The sequence below is a fragment of the Panthera leo genome, chromosome A2 (genome assembly GCF_018350215.1).
Source record: "Panthera leo isolate Ple1 chromosome A2, P.leo_Ple1_pat1.1, whole genome shotgun sequence".
Classification (NCBI taxonomy): domain Eukaryota; kingdom Metazoa; phylum Chordata; class Mammalia; order Carnivora; family Felidae; genus Panthera; species Panthera leo.
The window spans coordinates 76,921,029-76,932,058 of record NC_056680.1 but is presented as its reverse complement, the minus strand read 5'-3'; the positions used below and the strand labels follow the sequence as shown (position 1 = coordinate 76,932,058).

General features: G+C 39.8%; 2 pseudogenes; one reads left to right on the top strand and one right to left on the bottom strand.

Annotated features, from left to right (window-relative positions):
- The first annotated feature begins 1,160 nt into the window (after positions 1-1,160).
- On the top strand, positions 1,161-2,147 carry LOC122206279 (annotated as a pseudogene).
- A 5,174-nt stretch (positions 2,148-7,321) lies between these two features.
- On the bottom strand, positions 7,322-7,898 carry LOC122206292 (annotated as a pseudogene).
- Between the last annotated feature and the right edge of the window lie 3,132 nt (positions 7,899-11,030).

The following is an 11,030-nucleotide window of genomic DNA, read 5'->3' as shown; positions in this document are numbered from 1 at the left end:
ATTTGAGAATCTATACAGTTGTAAACAAGGGACTCTTGTTTTCACTGAATGGATTTAAATTCCTTGTTATTTTGATCCTGTGCAAACTTTGCTATTTCAGGATGAAGACATATGTTTATAAGCATATATCAATGAACAAAAATTGTACAAATATTTAAGTTAAAAATTGCAAGTAAGTTAAGTTAACCTCTCCACTTTTTTGTCTATACAAACATTTTTTTTCACATGAGCTCCCTACTTGGACCTGTCTTCCCTGTAACTACCCAAATTTTGCATAATAGGCAGCATTTCTTTGAGTATAGTTCTAAGTGTTCTGCGTGTATTATCCCAGTAAGTTCTCAAAACAACCATCTAAGGCAAATACTTTCATTAATCCCATTCTGCAGATACAGAAACTAAGACAGAGTTTACCATAGTTCCCTAGGGCTCCCAGGTAGGGCAGGCATTTAAAACCAAGCAGCTTGGCTCTAGAACCCACATTCTCAACCATCACACTAAACTCTGATATGGCATGCTTATAAATTTTATCTTGGGGGCTTGTATCACCTGCATACCTACCATATTTTCAACCTCTTTGACTTTAAAGTTGAATGTATTGGGGCACCTGGGTGGCTTAGTCAGCTGAGCATCCGACTTTGGCTCAGGTCATGATCTCACTGCTTGTGTGTTTGAGCCCCACATCAGGCTCTGTGCTGACGGCTCAGAGCCTGGAGCCTGCTTTGAATTCTGTGTCTTCCTCTCTCTCTGCCCCCCCCCCCACTACTCTCTCTCTCTCTCTCTCTCTCTCAAAAATAAATAAATATTACCAAAAAATTTTAAGTTGAACATATTAACCTGTAGTGGATTATGGACATAGATGTAAAACATAAAATGATAAAACTTTTACAAATTAAATGGAAGAACATCTTCATGATTAGGTGAAGAAATTTTAGATTTGACACCAAAAGCATGATCCACTAAAGGAAAACTTGATAAATTGCACCTCATCAAAATGTAAAACTTCTGCTCTGTAAAAGACACTGTTAAGAGGATTACAAAGATCAATTATACACTGGGAGAAAATATTTGCAAATCAGGTGTCTGATAAAGGACTTGTTTCTAGAATATATAAAGAAGTCTCAAGATTACTCCTTTCCACCCGTGGATGTCGCTGAGTAAGCATCGTGAAAGTCTCCCCTCCCACTGCCGTCATGTCTAAGTCAGAGTCTCCCAAAGAGCCTGAACAGCTGCGGAAGCTTTTCATCGGAGGTTTGAGCTTTGAAACAACCGATGAGAGTCTGAGGAGCCATTTTGAGCTTCCCTGTAAGTGGGGAACGCTTACGGACTGTGTGGTAATGAGAGATCCAAACACCAAGTGCTCCAGAGGCTGTGGGTTTGTCACCTATGCCACTGTGGAAAGAGGTGGATGCAGCCATGAATGCAAGGCCACACAAGGTGGATGAAGAGTTGAAGAACCAAAGAGGGCTGTCTCGAGAGAAGATTCTTAAAGATCTGGTGCCCACTTAACTGTGAAAAAGATTTTTGTCGGTGGCATTAAAGAAGACACTGAAGAACATCATCTAAGAGATTATTTTGAACAGTATGGGAAAATTGAAGTGATTGAAATCATGACAGACCGAGGCAATGGCAAAAAGAGAGGCTTTGCCTTTGTAACATTTGATGACCATGACTCTGTAGACAAGATTGTCATTCAAAAATACCATACTGTGAACGGCCACAACTGTGAAGTAAGGAAAGCTTTATCTAAGCAAGAGATGGCTAGTGCTTCTTCCAGCCAAAGAGGTGGAAGTGGTTCTGGGAACTTCGGTGGTGGTCGTGGAGGTGGTTTTGGTGGGAATGACAACTTTGGCCGTGGAGGAAACTTCAGTGGGCGAGGTGGCTTTGGTGGCAGTCGAGGTGGTGGTGGATATGGTGGCAGTGGGGATGGCTATAACGGATTTGCTAACGATAGAAGCAACTTTGGAGGTGGTGGAAGCTATAATGATTTTGGCAATTACAACAATCAATCTTCAAATTTTGGACCCATGAAAGGAGGAAATTTTGGAGGCAGAAGCTCTGGCCCCTATGGTGGTGGAGGCCAATACTTTGCCAAACCACGAAACCAAGGTGGCTAAGGCGGTTCCAGCAGCAGCAGTAGCTATGGCAGTGGCAGGTTTTAATTACTGCCAGGACACAAAGCTTAGCAGGAGAGGAGAGCCAGAGAAGTGACAGAAAAGCTACAGGTTACAACAGATTTGTGAACTCAGCCAAGCACAGTGGTGGCAGGGCCTAGCTGCTACAAAGAAGACATGTGTTAGACAATACTCATGTGTATGGGCAAAAAACTCGAGGACTGTATTTGTGACTAATTGTATAACAGGTTATTTTAGTTTCTGTTCTGTGCAAAGTGTAAAGCATTCCAACAAAGGGTTTTAATGTAGATTTTTTTTTGCACCCATGCTGTTGATTGCTAAATGTAATAGTCTGATCATGACGCTGAATAAATGTGTCTTTTTTAAAATGTGCTGTGTAAAGTTAGTCTACTCTGAAGCCATCTTGGTAAACTACCCCAACAGTGTGAAGTTAGAATTCCATCAGGGTGATGCCAGGTTCCATTTGAAATTTATTTGCAACCTGCTTGGGCACAGAAGCCATTGTCTCCACAAACATTGGTGTGGTTGAACTGACAGTTAAAGTGTTGTGACCTGGAGTTCACCGTTAAAAGGGTCACCCAAGCAAAGTCCTGGAGTTTATTTGGTTATTAATATGATTGTTGGCACATCCTATGCAATATATCTAAATTGAATTATGGTATCAGATAAAATTATAGATGGGATTAAAGCTTGTGTATTGTCCATTATCATGTGCAATCAATAAATGATTTAATAGTCTCTTGAAAAAAAAAGAAGTCCCAAAATTCAACAATAAGAAACAAATAATCCAATTCGATCCAATTAGAAAATGCACAAAGACATGAACAAAAATCTAACTGAAAAGTATATACAGAGAGTAAGTAAATACACATGTGAAAAGATGTTCAACATCTTAGCCATTAGGAAAATGCAAATTAAAACCTCAGCAAAAAAAAAAAAAAAAAAAAAACAACCTCAGCGAGGTATTATTATACACATATCAGAATGGCTAAAATTAAAAATAGTAATAATACTAAATCCTAGAAGCCAGGCCACTCATACATTGCTGATGGGAATGTAAAATGGTACAGCTACTTTGGATAGTAATTTGTTAAATTGCTTTTTTTATTATAGTTATTTTAGAGAGAGAGCTCATGTGAGCAGGGGAGAGGGGCTAAGGGAGAAAGAGAGAGAAACCCAAGCAGGCTCCCTACTCAGCATGGATCCCAACATGAGTCTTGATCCCACAACCATGAGATCATGACCCAAACCAAAATCAAGAGTTGGACACTCAACTGACTGAACCACTCAGGTTCCCCATAATTTGCTAAATTGTTAAAACTAAATATATAATTATCCTATAGCCTACCAGGTGCATCCTTGGGCATATATCCCACAGAAATTAAAACTTATGCTCAAAAACCTGTATGAAAATGTTATACATTTAACTTATACATGTAATTATACATGTAATAAATTTGCACAGTCTACACATACACACAGAGACACACACACAAGGACACTCACATGTAACACTGGGTAAAATATGAATAAATTCTGTGGGTTGTACCAACACCAATTTTCTGGTTGTGATACCATATTATAGTTATACAAAATGTTATCAATGAAAGAAACAGAATGAAACATACATGCTTCTATACATTTTTTATAACTTCTTGTGAATTTATAATTATTTCAAAATAAATCATTAAAAAAAAAGTTGAATAGTCGGGCCCAACTTGATACCTCATTCCAGGAAGAAAAATGGCATAATCAACACTATTTGAATGAAGTTATTTCTACCAGCTGAAATTAACCTAACAGTATGATCGAGTCTGCATTTCACCATCTCAAGCAATACAAACAAACAAACAAGGGGGACTTTAATTGATTTTTTCTGAAATTGACATAGATTCTGTCCACAGCCATCCTCCAACCAACAAGTCTGAAGACCCTACCCATGAGATTACTGGCAAGACCAGTCCTTGGTGAAGCTATGTTGGGTCCTGGGGATAACTCCTTTTCTAAATTCTCATAAACCACATTTTGTCAAGTTTTCTGATTTCCCCATTTTCTCTTACCTATTGGTTGGTCTTAACTTGCTTTCATTCTTTCATTTATTTGTTCATTAATCACACACGTCCTAAATGTTCATCTTATATGCACTGCCACTCTTCTGTGGGGTCATTTGCCTTTCTGCTATCCCTTGGCTCCAACTTGTTCCTTACTTTTCTGTGAAAACAGAGGAGGGAGCATCTAATTCAATGTAGAGGGACTAGGCATCTTCCCAATGGGGGCATTTAAGTTGGTTTCCCAGGATTTTTCTCTCCCTCCTCCAGAAAACTGAGTGGAAAAGCTTTCTTCATCAAGGCAGCAATTCTGCCAAATTTTTCTCACTCTTTGAAAGATCCACTCTGTTACGTTTGGCTAAGATCCAAGAAATGTAATCTACCTCTAAACCAAAAACAAAAGCCAACTCTTCCTTTCCTGAGGCCCTTTCTTCCAAAATCAACTGAAAAGAAAAAATAAATGAAAACTCTTATCTATGCTCTAAAGCCCTCTATTTTCTACTGAAAACTCCAACAACAGAGATAAAATTCCAACTTCTTCTTACAGTCATGGAATTCTGTATCGGGAATGGATGTTAGAGGCCAGCCTCCTCATTATAGAGAAGAAAAAAAAGAAACAGATTTGGAGGGGTAGTGCAGCAGCCCAAGAGTCAGGCAGCCTAGAGAACACAGATTCTCTCTCAGCCAATGCCCCCTCCACTCTGCCATGTTTGCTAAATATTTTCTTACCAATATTTCTTGGTATGATACCTTAGGATAGTTGCTCTAGGAAGAGGACTAGGAAGTCATCCTCTGAAGAACTATATCAGATTCTCTACTAATCTCTTGTGTTCCAAAGGAACAGGATAGGCTCCTTGAAGGTAACATCTGAAGTTCCTTCTGCTTCTCTTCTCTCTCTCTCCCTCTCCCTCTCTCTTCAAATGCTTGTCAGTGACTGAGTCCCAAGAAGTCAACATTTACAAAATCCCCACTGCCTGACAGAGGGAATCAAAAGGGAAGCCCACCAACTGGTTCCAAGCTCCAGATAAGATCAAGAAAGTTCTCCTCACATTCTCTTCCACATTGCCTTTGGCAGGAACCAAGAGGGGACTGTTAATATTTCTGACAAGATCCCAACCCACCAACTCCCCAACCCTCCCATTTCACACCATTATCTTCCTCGAAACAATCAAGACCAACCCCAGAATACTTATAACTCTTTTTTTTCTGTCAGCACAAGAAGCCCAGAGCTCCTTGTCCCCCATATAGCTCTATGAGCAATGAAAACCCATCTCCCCCCAACACACACACACACACACACACACACACACACACATGAGTCCCTATCTCTTTTCTTGCCCTTCTTTTTTTTACTTAGCAATTTTTGATCACCTGACAACTCATATGCTCTACTTGCCTTTCCATCCTCCTCTCCTGGAGTAAAAGCTCTATAAGGACAAGAATTTTCATGTTTTACTCACTGCTCTACCCCTAGTGCTGGCACATTGTACGAGCCCCAAAAATATTTGTTAAACAAATAAATCCGAGACCATTTTTTCTGGTCTGAAGCAAACAATGTGAGGGCCAAAGGGTGTCTGAGAAGTTTGAGAGAAAGACAGAGATTATTTGTGACAACCAGAAAACATGAACAGAGGAAGGTTTGAGCCCTAAGGATTTCCAGAAATGGCATCTATCACATGAAAGAAGTGTTACTAAGAGGATATTCAGACTGTATACAGGGCCAGACATGAGCAAATGGTGTGCTTTTTGAAACAAAATAGAAATAATTTGGCACCTACTGTGTGCCAAGCACTGTGTTATTAATTTATCACAAGAACTATACAAAGTGGTAGTGCTATCCCCATGTACAGATGAAGAAACTGAAGCAAAGAGAAGCAACGTAACTGCCTGAGATCCACAGTTAGGAAGGGGGGGGAGCCTCCAAATCTGTCTCTCAGGGTCACAAATCCATTCCCTCTCCTCTCTCTGAACTTGTATGTCCCCTCTGCTCCAGGCACCTTCCAAGTATACCTGGTGTCAATCTCTCAAGGGCTCCTCTAAACCCCAGATGATACCAGGATCTATTTGTTCCCAGACATGTGTTAATGAATGCTATCAGGCTTAGAACCTGGATGCTGTCTTCCTCTCTTCACCTTTTTCAGCTCTACTGAAGTATAATTAATAAATATATATATATAAATATATATAATATATATTATTATTAATTAATTATATAATTAATATATATAAATATATATATATATAGTGTACAACATGATCTGATATATGTACACATTGTGAAATGTTTGCCACAGTCAAGCTAATTAACACAACCATCCCTCACATAGTTATACTTTGTATGTGTGTGTGTTTAGAGCACTTAAGATCTACTCTCTTAGCAAATCTTAGCAAATTTCAAGTATACAATACAGCATTATTAACTATAGTCACTATGCTATACAGTAGATCCTCAGAAGTCATTCATCTTATAACTGAAAGTTGGTAACCTTTGACCAATATCTCATTTCCCCAGTCTCCAAGCTCCTGGAAACCATTATTCTATTCTTTGCTTCCATGAGTCTAACTTCTTTGTCTTTTTTTTGAAATCCCATATATAAGTGATACCATGCAGTATTTGTCTTTTTCTCACTGGCTTATTTCATTTGGCATCATACCCTCCAAGTTTATCCATGTTGTCATCAAAAATGGCAGAAGTTCCTTATTTTTTAAGGCTGAATAATAGTCTATTACATGTATAAATGCACATATATACACACACATACATACATATACATACACACACGTATACATACGAGAAAAACTACAGAACTCACTAGAAAGTACTTTTAATGATTATATTCTTTTCCCCCAAACTAATACAGCTTTTATTGTATATTTTTTTAAGTTTATCTATTTTGAGAGGGGGGGAGGGGCAGAGAGACAGGGAAAGAGAGAATCCTAAGCAAGCTCCATGCTGTCAATGTAGAACCCAATGGGCTCAGACTTACCAAACGTGAGACCAAGACCTGAGCCAAAATTAAGAGTCGGTCACTTCACCGACTGAGCCACCCAGGCACTCCTTATCGCATCTTCAAAATATCACAAGTAAGTCTGAAAAATCATCTGCCTTCTTGCTGTTTCTGTAGCTGGACAACTTAGATCTTATTCATCAGTCTGCTGAACTGTTCCTTTTTCAGAAACACAGATACCATCCCCAAATTTTCTGATATCCTTCTTTTTAACTGTTGTGGCATGCCTGAATCAAGCAACTAGGTTTCATTCAAGTTCAATGCCATTCCCTTCAAGCATTAACTCATCTTTCTGGGCTCAAGATACTGAACAAGCAATACCTGGCCTCATCTGAACCCTATGGATATATTTTTCACCAAAGGAATTTCAGATTTCAACAAGAGAACCATTCCTGAAGAACAACACTGATGGGGAAGTGAGCAAACACAGACCCCATCTTGTACTGGAAGCCCAGGGTAACACCCTTCATCACGCTCTGTACATGACTATGGATGGTGCACACAGTAGCCAGTTCTTTTCTATTTCTCCATCATTTGTCAACGCAGAGCCTCTTCTTTTTCTCTCCTAGCAGACTGAGTTCTACATTGAGGTGACTGAGGTTCCTTTGCAGGGTTCCTCTGGGGCCCTTCACAGTAACAGTGCATGCCTTTAGAGTGATGTCAACATTTTCTGCAATGTCGACAGTCTGATTGCCGAGAGTAGTCTTCATTCTCGCAGTAGATGCGGCAAAGTGATTACATTACCAACAAAAGAAAAAGTACAGTGAAAAAGGTTTCGGGATGGCTCAGTCAGGACAGCACGTGACTCTTGATCTTAGGGTCATGAGTTCAAGTCCCACACTGGGCATAGAGCCTACTTAAAAATATGTAAATATTTTTGGGGTGCCTGGGTGGCTCAGTCGGTTAAGCGTCCAACTTCAGCTCAGGTCATGATATCATGGTTTGTTGGGCTCTGCGCTGACAGCTTGAAACCTGGAGCCTGCTTCAGATTCTGTGTCTCCCTCTCTCTCTGCCCCTCCCCTGCTCGTGCTTTGTCTCTCTCTGTCTCAAAAATAAACATTAAAAAAATTAATATATATTTTTAAAGATTTTATATCCTATATTTATGTGTGTGTGTGTGTGTGTGTGTGTGTGTGTGTGTAACACCACAGCCTGATTCTAAAGCTCTTTACTACTTTGTCATACCACATTTGATACCAGTTAAGTGCTCACTCTGTACCAACAAAGGGGTTGGTAAGGAGATAATTATGAGAATATAACCTACTGGTACATTTTGTAAAGCGTTTATGAGTAGAATCTGATTAATCATTTGCAAACCTTAGGAGAACAAACAAAAGAAACTTTTAGATAAAAGCAGGAGAGAGATGGTTTTGTAACATGAGGATGATGAAACACTTGGATGAATTTTTACTGGGGTCCTGATCCCTGGAGAAACCTTCAAGGAGAGAATTTACCACATTCATCGTGGATGGTTCTTACCGCCATCGTGGAGTGCTTTTGTTTTTGTTTATTTTTTTTAATTTTATTTAAATCTAAATTAGTTAACATATAGTGTAATAATGGTTTCAAGAGTAGAATTTAGTGATTCGTCACTTACATATAACACCCAGTGCTCATCTCAACAAGTGCCCTGCTTAATGCCCATCACCCATTTAGCCCATCCCCCCCCCAACACCCCGCCAGCAACCCTGAGTTTGTTCTCTGTATTTAAGAGTCTTATCATTTGCCTCCCACTGTTTTTATTTTATTTTTCCTTCCCTTCCCCTATATTCATCTGTTGTGTATCTTAAATGTGGAGTGTTTTGATCCAGATTAGAGGGTGCCTCACTGCTGCCACCAATGGGGAATCTAGGAGGAAGAATGTCCATACTCTGCATTGGTCCCACTTGACATCAGCTTTTCACAGCTGCAATGCTTGCAACATTAAGGTCACATCTAATGAGTGTGATTATTGTTCATCATGAAATGGTAAATATATCTATGGAATGACATTGATTAAAGGTATTTTTGGGCTTTTAACATTTTAACTGGATGAAATCGTCATAACCTAAGAAACTTAAAATCTAATATGGACCTTTACATTTAGTAGGAGAAGTGGGAAATGGAAGCTCAAAACTAGGATAGTTGTAAGAAAGATGTTTCTTAAAGATCGATGCAATGAGGAAAACAAAATTTCGGTTTCTAGACACCAGTGCTGCAGTTACCCGTTATTTCCCACCTGCCCAGTAGGCGTCAGTGTAAGACAATGTTCCTACAACTGAACAAGCTTTAAAGCAGAAACAAAACAAGAGTATGAAGTTATAAAACAGAGAAGATGCAATAAAGATGGGGCTACCCAAATTTCACATGAGCCTTAAAATGTCATCATTTAAAGAGAGATGATCTAAACAAAGTTCCGTCATGACTAAGAGGAGGGACCACAGCACCTCAGAAGACCCCATCTGGCTCTCATATTCCTTGTCAACTCAGCAGGAACTCCTCGAGCATCTCACAAGGCTTCTAGGAGGACTCAGCATTGCTGTAAGAGTCAATCACTATGAACTAGTGTAGTAACCAGAACACTCCCAGGGAACAAAGCAGCATTCGGCCCAGTGCACTCCCTTTGAAAAACAGATATTATCCCCACTTCTCAGAGACAATATTAACATAATATATCACAATAAGGAATATATCATAATAAGGATTACAAAAGTGGAAAGAAGAAGGGAGTTAAAGTTTGTATGTGGGCTTTGCAGAATGTGTTGAGTCAGTCAGGGTGAGCTTCCTGGAAGAGTTGGCCTTTGAACTGTGATGGAAGAGAAGAGAGGCACAAAACCAGGGCTATCCTAGCCTCACCTTTCTGCTTTGCATTCAGTTTTCCTCCTCCAAATACAACCACCCTATACTCTGATAAAGGGTAACCAATAAAGGGAAAGAAAATAAACATGAATTATTTTTAAAATTCACTATATAAAGGTACTTTTGATATTTTAAAGGGAAAATGATAGGAGGTTGGGGGGAGGGTGGCATCTGTTGAGTACCTAATACACACACACACGTTGTGACATACATTCCTTACCAAAATCCTGAATGTAAGTGGTATTACTCTCACTTTTAGATAAAGGATCTAAGACTCATAGACGTTATATATCTCACCCAAGATTATGACATCTAATATTTATGAGTAATTACTCTGCACCATATTAAACTAAGTGAATTCACAATGATCCAATGAAGAAATGATTTATTATTCCCATTTTGCAGAGATGGAAGTTAAGTCTAACAGAAAATAAGTTATTGCTTCCTCAAGATTACAGCACTCCTAATTAGTTGAAATTCAAATTCATGCATTGGAAGTAGGGTTCTCTGGGAAGCGGACTGCGAAATGGATTAAGGTTGTGGTTGTTTATTAGGGAATACCTTTAGGATTAGCATCTGTGGAAGGAAGGGACCAGAAGTAGGACTGGGAAACACATCTGTGTTGTCCAACACTGGGCCAAATGGCCAAGCTTGTATACACCTGCCTCGGTCAGTCAGTAGATGTGGACATGGCCCTGGGGGAGACCCCAAAGGGCTGATGACTGACAACTGTCTGCGGACACTACTCCCAGGGCTGGGACCACAAGTCCTTCCTGGGAGGGACATCTTGGCAGCACATCCCTCTGCCTGTTGCACTGTGTCCATATGGTACTCCCAGCTCATCATGTTTTTCTGCTATACCACAATGGTGGGGGGCCAGAAAGGAGGCAGGGCTGTAGTGGTGAGGTTGTAGAATGGTGAGCCTGGGCCCCAGGCTTCATGGGGAGATGAGCACCAAGGTCTCATCCCTTGTAACCCTCAAATAGCATCAGCTAGGAATCAAG